The sequence below is a fragment of the Cetorhinus maximus genome, chromosome 12, assembly GCF_964194155.1.
Source record: "Cetorhinus maximus chromosome 12, sCetMax3.hap1.1, whole genome shotgun sequence".
Classification (NCBI taxonomy): domain Eukaryota; kingdom Metazoa; phylum Chordata; class Chondrichthyes; order Lamniformes; family Cetorhinidae; genus Cetorhinus; species Cetorhinus maximus.
The window spans coordinates 109,086,939-109,102,027 of NC_135890.1; the positions used below are offsets into that span (position 1 = coordinate 109,086,939).

At 40.1% G+C, this 15,089-nt stretch overlaps 1 protein-coding gene across 1 annotated transcript in view; it reads right to left on the minus strand.

The window, feature by feature from the left end:
• LOC144687841 (transmembrane protein 248-like) overlaps window positions 1-14,496 on the minus strand; it is a 33,994-nt gene extending 19,498 nt beyond the window's left edge. The window contains exon 1 of the mRNA XM_078554366.1: window positions 14,439-14,496. The gene's annotated coding sequence lies outside the window, so the exon portion shown is untranslated. The remainder of the gene's footprint in view (window positions 1-14,438) is intronic.
• Window positions 14,497-15,089: the final 593 nt, after the last annotated feature.

A 15,089-nucleotide genomic window follows, 5' to 3' on the forward strand; every position in this document is an offset into this window, starting at 1 on the left:
CACTCTCTATCCCTGTTTTTAATGAAATGAAATGATCCGAAACTCTATATAAAAGCTGTTATAAATCATAAGATCTAGTTACAATGGACCTTCAACAATTTTTTTGGCCAACTCATTGCTTATTGAAGAACTATGAAATAACAAATGTGGTTTCTGTTATGAAGGATATATCATTAATACTTTGTGAAGTCTTGAGCTTCATACACTTCAATAAATTTGCAGGGACAAGACACTCTATACAAAGAGTCAGAGCAGGACTCTAGGTGAGCAACTCTGACATACCTTCTCACAGACATCTTAAGACAGACACTAATAAAGGCTTAAGTGCATCTTGTTCCATCCCCTCCCCAGCCTCTGAGATACAACATGCAGTTCTGCTTCAAATTCTATTTTCTTGTTATAAAATTGCTAAGGTACAAATAATTTCCCATTGATTTCACTAAGTCACATTACAGCAATTATACCAACACCTCTTACAGTTTGCTCAGACCCAAGTTCATGCAAATCTCCTAATTTCAGGCAACACCTCCTTTAGTAAAAAAAGACTAGAGGGGGTGAGACAAACAAGAGGACCGAAGCTGTTAGGTACAGTATAAAAAGAAACTACACTAGCAAGATCTATGTGGGTCACTTATTGGCAGTCCCCGATCTGGACCATGAGTATGGTTTTTAGTTACTAACCTGACCTGTGTCTTTAAGGCCATCGCTCTAAATAGGAAAATGGATTAACAATTGCTTCCATTTCAATTACTGTTTTGCATCTGTAACCAAATGTGACGTTTTGGAATGTGATGTGAAACGCAGTTTATGATGGTTGTAAACTAGATGCCAAATATATATTGAATTTGTTTCAGTGTACAGTATGAAATGCCCATGTTAAGGAGGAGATAACTGATCCAGTGGGAGAACAGTCTGTCCACCAGTCCAATCTTGAAACCTACCCTAGAGAATGGGGTTTGTTCAAAAGCCTGGACTGATCAAGAGTGCAAAATCAGCCCCAGGTATTTTTTAACAAATCTATCTTTGACCACAAATGTAAATATTGGCAACATGAGACCACGCTTCTAAAGATAGAATTTCTAACAACAGCCTCTGAAAGTACGGGTACCAGACCCTTATTCGGTGTCCCAAAATCCGGAAGGGCCTGAAAACTGGCTACATTTGAAGCTGGTACCCTGGAATAAAATCCTTTTATTCTTCATTTTTCATAGATTTTCTGTACATGCTAGGCCTAGGACCCAAAATCCATTAAATCCCAAAATCCAGTCTCAACCTGAGCTTTCCAGATATGGGGTTTGGCATCTGTAAACAGAATTCTACAATTCCTGTTCCAGTGGTGGACAGATTATACTACACATATTTAATCTGTAACATAGCTTAGAATTACCAATGTATAGCACAGGAACTAATCATATTGAGAGCTCGATTCTTAAAATGACACATTATCAAAAGAAATCAGAGGGAAATCATTTAAATTTTTATTTACATATCCATGCATAAAGTGCAAATATTAACCAGCACAGGTTCTTTCATTAAAAAAAACAGAATGTCCAAAAATAGACTTTAAACAGTCTCATAAATCTCACCAAAGAACAGTCTTAAAAATGTAACACATAAAACAATACATAACTAAGATCTCACAAATGAACATGTACACAAAAGAAGAAAACACCCACTTGTCAAACGCAATCGCTGGGTCACACATGCAAGCTTTCAGGATCAGCATCCAACTGGAATACACCAGCTGTGCTCTTAACCACCGCCCCCCCAGTGCAGGTGGGATTGTTGGGAATGATGCAGAGTTTCCACACAGTCCCACTGGAACTAAATATATTTAAATACAATAATAAAATGTATTAAATTCTTAATTATAGTTACAAGCATGATTGATTGATCCATTTACCTGAAAAACACTACTTACTAATTATCCTTAGCTGCTTGCACATAGTTAATAGGCATTAGTGTCTAGAAGGGAAATTGAAATATCAAGAGATAATTTCTGGTCTGTTCTGAGTTAGCTGTTCTAAGGGGTACAAAGTCAGCTAGATACCTCGCTTTGGATCCCTACATTGACACCAGTCGAGGGGGGGTTGGTCTTCAGTGATGTTTCCCATTACTTAATAACTTGCTGAAATGTTTAGTCTCACATATGAAAACTGGGACCTAGAATGTCTTATCAAACCTTATCCAGCATGAGCTGGCACCTTCAGAAAAAAGGAACGGAGAAAATTGTACAGAAATTGAAGAAATATAAAACATAGTTTTCATAATAAAACATCCACAGATTTACAGAAATATTCTGCAGACTGAGAACTATGAAGTGCATTAAGTAACAGGTAAACAAATTATTTCATTTAATTTTGTACTTAGATATTTTCTGTTTAAAAATGTACACAAATATTCAACATCTTCAAAAAAAAAGTTTGCTTGCAGTATCAAGCAGCCCCAAGTCAGGCAGGCACAGCATGAATTAGAACAAAATAAAGCTTTGTCAACTCTATCCAACAGTGTATTTTGAAATGAGTCACAGGAAAACATCACCTATTGCATCATTATGACTTTCACCATAATAGTTAATTTAATGCCAAATCATGACAGCAACAACTTGTATTTATATAGCACCTCTAACTTAGTAAAATGTCCCAAAGTGCTTCTCAGGAGTTATCAGAAATGTTTGACACCATGTCATATAGGGGATATTAGGGCTGATGAGAGGTAGTTTTTAAAGGAGCATCTAAAGGAAGAAAGAGAGGTAGGGAGACAGAGGTTTAGGGTGGAAGTGCCAGAGCATAGGACCTAGGCAGCTGAAAACATGATTGCTATTGCTAGAGCAATTAAAATCAGGGATGATCAAGAGGTAAATTGAAGGCTTGTAGGGCTGGAAGAGATTACAAAAATAGTGTGAGATTTGAAAACAAGGATGAGAATTTTAAATAAGGCAAAACATAACATAGGGGCACAAAATATTACTGAACTCTAAAGTATAGCTGTGCTTAAGGTTGATAACCTACTTGCCATAAAGACCCTAGGAACTTCAAATTCAAATTATACCAGATGCTTCAGTCAAGTGAGAAACATTTTCCAATCCATATCTATTTCAAGATTTGATCCCTGAAAGGGAAAATACTAATCTTCTGTCCTTTCCAGTTCCCATATAGTTTTTTTTAAGTAAGGGTTTACCTGTGGCATAGTTTGGAGCGCAGTTTAAATTGTTAGATGCTAACCAGGCTACTTCACAGTCACTCCATGTGGGAACAAGTGATGTTAATTGGCTCCAAGGTCAATTAAAGGTTAATTATTGTGGAGGTTTCTGCAGATTGGTAACTACTTGCTACCCCTCATTTTGATTTTAACAACTTCATTGGGATCTCGAGGCCATAATAAAAGAGGAAACACTAAGGTTACTTACTCTTTAAGCCATTTTAAGATTGCATCATCATCATTGGTCCTTCAATTTTGAAGACAGCCAGAATATAATTTTTTGCAGCAAGTCCTTTGCTGACTTAAGAGATCTGTTTTTGCTTGGAATAGGCATCCATAGATTGAATAGTGGATTCTGGATATACCGGATTGGGAATCTTGATTTTTCAAGTGAGACTTCTTCAACTGGCCTTCACATTCAGCATCAGCAATATGACAAACTTCATTGCAGCAAGTGCCTTCATGAATGATTTATTTTGTGCTGTGCTTTCTTTTCTTAAGCATGTTGTTCCACTTATGAGTGTCTATTTTGCACTATCACAGAGATTTTGATTAGTTTTTATATCTCTTTTGCTGAACACCACAAACGTCACTTCCCAGTTCTCAATACACCATGAAAAATAATTTTCGGGCTTTGCTTATCAGGCAGTCACATAATCAGCTCAGACGTTGCAAATGTCTGATGAATGAAAGATTGTATTAAACACATCACAACTGTGACAGACGACAAGGCAGATAGAAAAAGTTGTATCAATTGATGATCTTAAGCAAAGGTAACAGAGGCAAATGACTGGAATAATTTTATCCGTTACGTTTCCTTCTCTAATTCTCCTCTGACTTTCTCAATTTAGCCACAGCTACTCTTAAAATCCCAGGGCAATGCTTCTAAAGCGCCCATTCTTCATGTGAAAACCTGGACAGTGAGCACTGATGAACAATTCCACTGCAAGCAACCACAACCAGGCCAGCCTACCTAATGTGCACATGGGTGCACTTTACAGCAAGATCATAGGCTCGTGATCTAGCGCAGAGAATCCTGGATTGGGGTTTTGGAAATCATTTTTGGCTGATTAACTTATTCCTGATCAAACTCACACCATATAACAGCTAATCTATGGAATTTGTCTTAATTGTTATCATATATAGTATGTTTTACATGCACTTTATTCTCTTAATTTAGTACAGAGCAGAATAATCTGATCACAATAAACCAGGTGTAGACTTATACTGGTTTGCTTCTATTGTGATACATTTAGTGAGATACACCCTACTAACACAACTGTTCTGCTCCTGTTTCTAGTTAACAAAGTGTCCAAATGAAATCAAATTTTGTGCCAAACTACTTGGAGCTTCAGGTGACATGAAATATTTATTCCATTAATTCCCAATTTACAATAGAAATTAGATACACAAAATTCAAGTCAAGGGTAGGAAATTAACAGGAAAACCTGTATGATTTGAAGCGAGTATCACCAGGGCAACTCTTTCAATAAAATCACTCACTAACAGCCACATCATGCCCAATGTTGCAACCAGATCCCCTCCTGTCCAAATTCAAACATGACTAGAGATTTTGGCTCAACCAGAAATGGGATGGAAAATGCACACCTAGGACCTCGGTGTCAGGAATGAGGAGGAAGCTACAGGCAACACTGGCAGAACTACGTAACTTGGAGATCCAGTTGGGAGGTCTGAGGTTAGCAACCAAGTGAATCCAATTGGAAAACCTCAATCCAAGGTAAACTGAATCATGCACAGAAGCATGACAGAACAGCTTGATAAATGGGCATGGATATAGCTCGAAAGGAAGCAGTAATAGTCATTTGATACAAATAAAATATATCCAGCTGTAATTTCCATCCTAATTCCAACATTACATTTCATGCCTTTTTTGACATTGATCAACTCAAATTTCATATTCAAAAAGATCATGGGCAATTTTCCTTTCAACTATGTTAAAGGTGAACATATTAAACCTTTATTAAGTTGATATTATGCTCTTTTATTTCTTAAAACTCAAAGCTCATTCATGTTTTCCAAACTTTATTGAACTGAGTCACAAAACTCCTTCTCAAAGCTACAATGATAGAACATACTAGCAGGCAAAACTTAACAGAACAATGGGCTCCCTTTAAAGAGAAGATGGTGCAGGTACATTTTCACAAGGGGCAAAGGTAGGACAAACAAAGCCAGAGCTCCATGGATGACAAAAGAGATAGAGGGTAACATGGAGCAGAAAAAGTGTGTATAATAGATGTCAGCTTGATAATACACGTGAGAACCAGGATGAATATAGAAGCTCAGTGGGAAAGTGAAAAAAGTAATGAGAAGCAAAGCAAGAACATGAAAAGAGACTGGCAGCTAACATACAAGGGAATCCAAAAGTCTTCTTCAGGCATATAAATAGTAAAAGGGTAGTAAAAAGAGGGACTGGGCCACTTGTGGACCAAAAAAGAAATTCAAGTATAGAGGCTTGGCTGAGGTACTAATTTACTACTTTGCATTTGCCTTACCAAGAAAGAAGATGCCCAAGTCATAGAGAAAAGGAGGTATTTGAGATACTAGATGGGCTAAAAATTGTTAGAGTAGGCATTAGAAAGGCTGACTGTACTTAAAATTTACAAGCCACCAGGACCAGATCAGATACATCCTAGGATATTGATGGTTGAAATTGCGAAAGCATTGGCCATAATCTTCTAATCCTCCTTAGATACAGGGGTGGTGCCAAGAGACTAGCGAAAAGCAAATGTCACACCCTTGTCCAAAAAAGGGTACAAAGATAAGCCCAGCAACTACAGGCCAGTCAGTTTAACCTGGGTGATGGGATAGAAACATAGAAAATAGGAGCAGGAGTAGGCCATTCGGCCCTTCGAGCCTGCTCCGCCATTCATTATGATCATGGCTGATCATCCAACTCAATAGCCTGCTCCTGCTTTCTCCCCATATCCTTTGATCCCTTTTGCCCCAAGAGCTATATCTAACTCCTTCTTGAAAACATACAATGTTTTGGCCTCAACTACTTTCTGTGGTAGCGAATTCCACAGGCTCACCACTCTCTGGGTGAAGAAATTTCTCCTCATCTCAGTCCTAAATGGTCTACCCCATATCCTCAGACTGTGACCCCTAGTTCTGGACTCCCCCACCATCGGGGACATCCTTCCTGCATCTACCCTGTCTAGTCCTGTTAGAATTTTATAGGTTTCCATGAGATCCCCCCTCATTCTTCTGAACTCCAGCGAATATAATCCTAACTGACTCAATCTCTCCTTATATGTCAGTCTTGCCATCGCAGGAATCAGTCAGGTAATCCTTCGCTGCACTCCCTCTATAGCAAGAACATCCTTCCTCAGATAAGGAGATCAAAACTGCACACAATATTCCAAGTGTGGTCTCACCAAGGCCCTGTATAATTGCAGCAAGACTCCCTGCTCCTGTACTCGAATCCTCTTGCTATGAAGGCCAACATACCATTTGCCTTCTTTACCACCTGCATGCTTACCTTCAACGACTGGTGTACGAGGTCACCCAGGTCTCGTTGCACATTCCCCTCTCTCAATTTATAGCCATTCAGATAATAATCTGCCTTCCTGTTTTTACTACCAAAGTGGATAACCTCACATTTATCTGCATTATACTGCATCTGCCATGCATTTGCCCACTCACTCAACTTGTCCAAATCACACTGAAGCATCTCTGCATTCTCCTCACAGCTCACCCTCCCACCCAGCTTTGTGTCATCTGCAAATTTAGAAATATTACATTAAGTTCCCTCATCTAAGTCATTAATATATATTGTGAATAGCTGGGGTCCCAGCACCGATCCCTGTGGTACTCCACTAGTCACTGCCTGCCATTCGGAAAAAGACCCGTTTATTCCTACTCTTTGTTTCCTGTCTGCCAATTAGTTTTCTATCCATACACTACGCCAAATCCCATGCGCTTTAATTTTACTCGTCAATCTCTTATGTGGGACTTTGTTGAAAGCCTTCTGAAAGTCCAAATAAACCACATCCACTGGCTCCCCCTCATCAACTCTACTAGTTACATCCTTGAAAAATTCCAGTAGATTTGTCAAGCATGATTTCCCTTTTGTAAATCCATGCTGACTCTGTCCGGTTCTGCCAGTGTTTTCCAAGTGCTCAGCTATTAAATCTTTTATAATGGACTCTAGAATTTTCCCCACGACCGATGTCAGGCTGACTGGTCTATAATTCCCTGTTTTCTCTCTATCTCCCTTTTTAAATAGTGGGGTCACATTAGCTACCCTCCAATCTGTAGGAACTGTTCCAGAGTCTAAAGAATCTCAGAAGATGACCACCAATGCATCCACTATTTCTAGGGCCACTTCCTTAAGTACTCTGGCATGTAGATTATCAGGCCCTGGGGATTTATCGGCTTTCAATTCCATCAATTTCTCCAACACCATTTCCCTGCTAATATTGATTTCTTTCAGTTCCTCCCTCTCACTAAACCCTGTGTTCCCCAACATTTCTGGTATGTTATTTGTGTCCTTCTTTGTGAAGACAGAACCAAAGTATGTATTTAGCTGGTCGACCATTTCTTTGTTCCCCATTATAAATTTCCCTGTTTCAGATTGTAAGGGACCTACATTTGTCTTCACCAATCTTTTTCTCTTTACATACCAATAGAAACTTTTACAGTCAGTTTTTATGTTCCCTGCAAGCTTACTCTCACACTCTATTTTCCCCTTCTTAATCAATCCCTTGGTCCTCTTTTGCTGAATTCTAAACTGCTCCCAATCCTCAGGCCTGTTGTCTTCTCTGGCCAATTTGTATGTCTCTTCCTTGGATCTAATACTGTCTCTAATTTCCTTTGTAAGCCATGGTTTGGCCACCTTTCCTGTTTTACTTTTGCACCGGACAGAAATAAACAATTGTTGCAGTTCACCCATGCGCTCTTTGAACATTTGCCATTGCCTATCCACCGTCATCCCTTTAAATAACGTTTCCTGATCCATCATAGCCAAACTCACGTCTCATACCATCGTAGTTTCTTTTATTAAGATTCAGGACCCTAGTCTCAGAATCAACTATGTCACTCTCCATCTTGATGAACAATTCTATCATATTATGGTCGCTCATCCCCCCAAGGGGCCTCACACAACAGATTGCCAATTATTCCTTTCTCATTACACAATACCCAGTCTAGGATGGTCTGTTCTCTAGTTGGTTCCTCAACGTATTGGTCCAGAAAACCATACCGTATACACTCCAGGAATTCCTGCTCTACGGTGTCGTTACTAATTTGATTTGCCCAATCTATATGCAGATTAAAGTCACCCATAATTACAGATGTTCCTTTATTGCATGCGTCTCTAATTTCCTGTTTGCCATTCCCAACATCACCACTACAGTTTGGGGGTCTATATACAAACCCCAATAACGTTTTTTGCCCCTTAGTGTTTCTCAGCTCTACCCATACAGATTCCACATCGTCAGAGCTAATATCTTTCCTCACTATTGTGTTAATTTCCTTTTTAACCAGTAATGCAACTCCATCGCCTTTTCCTTTTTGTCTGTCATTCCTAAATACTGAATACCCCTGGATGTTCAGTTCCCATCCCTGGTCATCCTGCAGCCATGTCTCTGTCATCCCGACTATATCATACCTATTTACATCTTTTTGCACGATTAATTCATCCACTTTATTGCAAATGTTCCTCGCGTTAAGGCACAAAGCCTTAAGGCTTTTCTTTTTAACATTACTTGTCCCGTTCCCACTATTTTTCACTGAGGCCCTGTTTGATTCTTGCCCTTGATTTCTCTGCCTATCACTTTTATAATTCTCCTGTCTTTTGTTCTTGTCTTTGATTCCCCCAGCTCTGACCCCTTGCATAGGTTCCCATCCCCCTGCCATTTTAGTTTAAACCCTCCCCAACTACTCTAGCAAATATTCCCCCGGGACATTAGTCCCGGTCCTGACCAGGTGTAACCTGTCCAGTTTGTACTGGTCCCAATGTCCCAGGAATCTGAATCCGTCCCCTCATACCATCTCTTCAGCCACGTATGCATCCGATATATCCTGCTATTTCTACTCTGACTAGCACGTGGCACTGGTAGTAATCCTGAGGTCACTACCTTTGAGGTTCTACTTTTCACCTTACTTCCTAACTCCCTATATTCTGCTTTTAGGACCTCATCCCTTTTTTTACCTATGTCGTTTGTACCAATGAATACCACGACCACTGGCTGTTCACCCTCACCCTTCAGAATGTCCTGTAGCCGCTCTGAGACATCCTTGACCCTAGTGCTAGGGAGGCAATATACCATCCTGGAGTCTCGTTTGCAGCCACAGAAATGCCTATCTATTCTCCTTACAATTGAATCCCTTATAAGTATTGCATTCCCACACTTTTTACTCCTCCCTTGTGCAGCAGAGCCAACTGTGGTGCAATGAATTTGGCTGTTGCTGCTTTCCCCTGAGAGGCCAATCCCCTCCAACAGTATCCAAAGCGGTATATCTGTTTTGCAGGGGAATAGTCACAGGAGATTCCTGCACTGCCTGCCAAGTCCTCTTGCTCTGCCTGGTGGTCACCCATTCCCTTCCTGCCTGTGGACTCTTCACCTGCAGTGTGACCACCTCTCTATATGTGTTATCCACGATACTCTCCACCTCGCAGATGCTCCACAGTGTCCCCAGCTGCTGCTCCAGCTCCGAAACCCAGGCTTCCAGGAGCTGCAGCTGGAGCCACTTCCCGCCCACACGCTGGCCTCGGGTTCTGGAAATGCTCCCGGCTTCCCATATAGAGCAGGAGGAGCACACCACGCCTTTGAGCTCCCCTACCATGACTTACCCCTTTAAATTAAATTAAACCTTTTGGAAGATACCTAATATCAAATAATATCAATTACTCTAGGGCCCTTGTTCCCTGCTCCTCGTTGTTACAGAATATAGCCCTTACAAACGATGAACCACAAAATAAGACCTTAAAAATTATAAGCGATAAAAGTATTAAATACTTACCCGACCATATTCATGGTACTCAAAGGATCACCTCGTTCCCTCCTCACCTCCTCCCTCAGTCACCAAACTCCAACTGCAGCCCAGAGCAGCACACCAGTGCAGAAAAAGTCAGCACTGTAAGATGGCCTGTTTTTATACTCTTTGAATCTAGCCTCTGAAAACCTGTTTAAGCCAATTATCTAATTAACTAGTTGTAGCTGCAAGCAGAGCCTGCATAAACCCTGTTAGCTTTCAGAAATGATAATACAGGACAAAAGTAACAAATTACTGGTACAAGTGTGGATTAATTAAAGGAAGTCAGCACAGATTTGTTAAAAACAAACCATGTTGAACTAATGGAGTTTTCAGATGAGGTAAGAGAGAGGGTTAATGAGGGTAATACGGTTGATGTCAGGTATACAGACTTCCAAATGGTGTTTGATAAAGTGCCGCATAACAAGCTTGTCAGCAAAGTTCAAAGCCCATGGAATTAAACAGAAAGTGGCAGCATGGAAACAAAATTGACGGAGTGAAAGGAAAGAGCAGTGGTGAATGGCTAGAACAAAAACTAAAATACCTGGAAAAACTCAGCAGCTTTGACAGCATCTGCGGAGAGGAACACAGTTAACACATCGAGTCCTTATGACTCTTCATCATTCATTCAGACGCGAAGCGTTAACTGTGTTCCTCTCCGCAGATGCTGTCAGACCTGCTGAGTTTTTCCAGGTATTTTTGTTTTTGTTCTAGATTTCCAGCATCCGCAGTATTTTGTTTTTATCTTAGTGATGAATGGCTGTTTTTTCAGACTGGAGGAAGGCATACAGTGGGGTTCCCCAGGGGTCGGTACTAGAACCACTGCTGTTCTATATTAATGACACAGACTTGAATGTGCAGGGCACAATTTCAAAATTTGCTGATCACACAAAATTTGAAACTATTGTGAACTTGAGAAGGATAGCAATATACTTCAAGAAGACAGGCAGACTGGTGGAATGGGCAGATATGTGGTAGATGAAATTTAATGCAGAGAAGTGTGAAATTATATACTTTTGGTAGGAAGAATGAGGAGAGGCAATTAAAAATAAAGGGTCCAATTCTAAAGGGGGTGCAAGAGCAGAGGGACCTGCAGGTGTAACTGTACAAATTGTTGAAGGTGACAAGGCAGGTTGAGAAAGTGATTGATAAAGTATATGGGATCCTTGGCCTTAAAAACCGAGGCATTGAATGCAAAAGCAATGGCTCGGTCTCATATGAAGCAGTGTGTCCAATTCTGGGCATCACACTTTAGGAAGGATGTGAAGGCATTAGAGATGGGGCAGAAAAGATTCACAAGAATGGCTCCAGAGATTAGGGATTTCAGTTACGTGGATAGTTTGGAGAAGCTAGAGTTGTTCTCTTTCGAGAAGGTTGAGAGAAGACTTGATAGAGGTGTTCAAAATCAAACTGTTCCATTTAGTAGAAATGTCAATACCCAGAGGACACTGATTTAAGGTGAATGACAAAAGAATCAAGGGCAACATGAGAAAAATCATTTCTTTTTAATGCAGTGAATGTTTAAGGTTTGGAATGCACTGCCTGAATGTGTGGTGGAAACTGATTCAATCATGGCTTTCAAAAGGGAATTGGATAATTATTTGAAGAGAAAAAAATTGCAGGGCCATGAAGAAAGGGCAAGGGAGTGGGACTGGCAAAGTTGCTCTTGCACAGAGCTGGCATGGATATGAAGGGCTAAATACTCAACTTCTGTCACATTATCCTTCCATGATTTAACATCCTTTTTCCAAAGAACTTCAATAATGTTATTTCGTAATTATAGAACTAGTGATGAGGTTTGGGCAATTAAATATGAAATTACATCTTCAACATCCAGAAAAGGAAAATCCTCCAATTGGACCTGTTTAGGAGCTTGTTCTTGAAGAAATTACTGTTCTTTCCGAAAAAATTTGCCAAATAAATTTGGTGAATGCCCCATTTCTATCATACTGAAATTATGCGCAAGTGTTGCAATTATACGTTATGTAATAACAATGTGCTTGTAAACAAAGGAGAAAAACCATGTTAAACTTTTATCTACTGTACAACTTGCATTGATATAATGCAGTGGTTCATGTACTAACATTTCTGGGGGGATGGGGGGTGGGGTATGGAATGGAACACAGGAGAAATTGTCTATAGGTAGATCCTCTTGCACATCCCCAACATAATCTGCCTTGTTTGTTTCTTCTCCCATTTCACTGTAACTTGTTGCAGAAATTATAGCTGCAGTCTCTCAGTCACCAGCATGGATGGCACTGTGAGCAGTTAAATAAAAGTCTTTGGGTTTGCATTTGATTGGGTTTAAACATTTTGGCAAGCTGAGCTCACGTTTGTTTTCTTTATAGATACTGTAGTTCTAAATTAAAAAGACTTGCAATTCAGAATATTGCCAAGGTTACTACTGACCAGACGTTATAGGAGGTGACGGAGGCAGGTTGTGATGATGGTGCTGTAATTTCCATAGGTTGCTTAAAAAAAATCTTTGCTTGGTATTGCTCCAAGATTTTTTCCTCCTTTATTGTGTCCTTTCCACAACTTTTCAAGATGTTGTTGTCTAGTTTTGACTTTTATACTAGTTTTTTTGGGAGGAATTCAAATGATTTTATGTGAAGATCTTGATTCATATTCACCAATTTCACAGGGTGACGGACCTATTGTCTTTGTAAAATTAATAATTTAAGTGCACCAATCCCAATGTAAATCTGGAATGCATAACAAATCATTAAAATGTGAAATGTTTTAATATAAAATGTTAATACTTAGAGGAAAAAAATATTTAAAGCAACTGTATATTTTTATTTTTAGAAGTGGTGGATGTTAAGTACAATAGGCTGCAATAAAACTAATTCATCTGGAGAGAGAGAAAAGTTTGCTTCAAAAGTGGACATCTAGTTTTCAGGTACAGTGATTACCAAGATGGAATGATACCTAGTACTGAGAATAGCATGTACTCAAAGCGACATGGGGAGAGTTTGCTTTGGGAAAAATAATCCTCCTCATTCTTGGACTTTGCGGTATCCAAAAATATTTTGGGGAAATATCAAATAGGAAGGAATGAGCAGAATTTGAATGGTGTCTTAATTATTGAAAATAGATTTAGATGAATCTGAACAGTTTGTCATCTTTGATTTAAGTGAAACTGGCAGGAGAGATGTTTTCTACCCAGTGAAATACAAACAGTACTACCCATTCACAAATTGTTCTGCAGTATCCATGCAGCCACAGGCTTCTCCTGCACATTGCAATTGTGTGCAACCAGGTTTTTTTTCCCTCAACGTGCAGTCATGCAGTATTTAAATGGAACAAAGTTTTCAAGGTACTTTTCAGGCTGATGCAGGTGAGAACATTCTTCCAACATAAGCAATTAGCTGAAATTTGGGTCCAAATTAGAGCACGATGGTCAGACAGGGCAGTCAAGGATTTGGTACTGTTTGTACAACTTAGCTGTGTGAAAGAGAGTTTTCACTTACTGGAATGAAATCAAAATATCGCCAGAATCCATATGTAGGAAACAATTTACAGCTCAAACTATTGCCCATCACTCCAAATGTTATGTGTATATGCTTGAACATACCATTATTGTGACGGATGAGATTCTAAGTAGTACTACTATGGTATTGTTTAAATTAGGTTTGATATTTTGTACATTTTGCGCAATGCTTAGGCGTTAACAGAGTTAAAATGTTAAACCTGTATGATGATTTGGGTACACATGCAGCTCCAGAAGTGGGTATGCAATAGATAAAGTCTGGGAACCTCTGATCTTGGGAGTATCCCAAGAGATGGGACAAAAAGGAGAAGCCATTGCTAGAGATGCACTGACTGCAGTGGAAAGTTCAATGGCGTTGGTTGACAGTAGAGAGGGTTGGAGGAGAATGACGATGTCAACTTAAGCACCCACAATCAGAGCCAAAGTACAAGAAAGGGAGTTTGGAAAGAACACTGTGGGATTTTAGCTTCGGGATCAGGACGGAAGACTTGAGTTGCCCCAGTGTGTGGGGTTAGAGAGATCGCTTTGGGAGGTTAAGTCACCTAAGGCTAATTTTGCGCCCAAATAAACGGCCCCTTCAGAGTAGATCATAACAGCTAAAATTCTAACAGCGGCACTTTCAACGCATGTCTGAATCTGTAGCGTTCCCTTCAGTAAAACATTCCGTTTGAGGCCCCTCGAATACTAGCCGGCGTCACCCTTTCCAATTGTTGTGGTTCAGCCGCTACACGGCCTCCATGTCACTCACCTCAGGCGCTGCGCCATCGGCCGGAAGTCACCGCCAAGTGTTGCGTCATGCCGCACGACGACCGGATATTGGGTCCGGGCTCCAGCGGCGCACGTGGCACGCGCCCTGCCCTGCCAGCAACCAGAGGTGAAAGGTTAATAACCTCAAATAGTAGCTATGCCTGCCTCCACGGCTGCTGCCTGAGCATTTCCAGTTTAAGATTTCTAGCATCTGCAGCATTTTGCTTTTCCACCACTGGGATCCTTTAGTACAAAATGTTAAGCTATTTCAAATGCTACATTTTGCTTTAGTTGTCTGCCAAGTTATAAGGGTAGCACTAGCTGAACTAGGCATGACCCGCTGAGATGGTTGTCCTGATAAAAGCTTCTAAATGGAAAATTTAAAGATGGGTCTTGAAGATTTCAAGTGATAGGGCTGCAACTACTTCCTTTAACAGCTTGTTCCATTGTCTTTAAGATTGTTGATACTGTCTTGGAAATAAATGGTCTTTGTAGTTTGTGGACAGTACCTTGTGTTGTCAGTCAGGGGGCACCAGGTACTTGTTTCTGTCGATCCCCATCAATACATTCTATATTTTATAGAACATGGTCAGTCTATTTTTCCTTCCACTGCTATAGTGATTCCCATTCCAAATCTTTGGAATATGGAAAG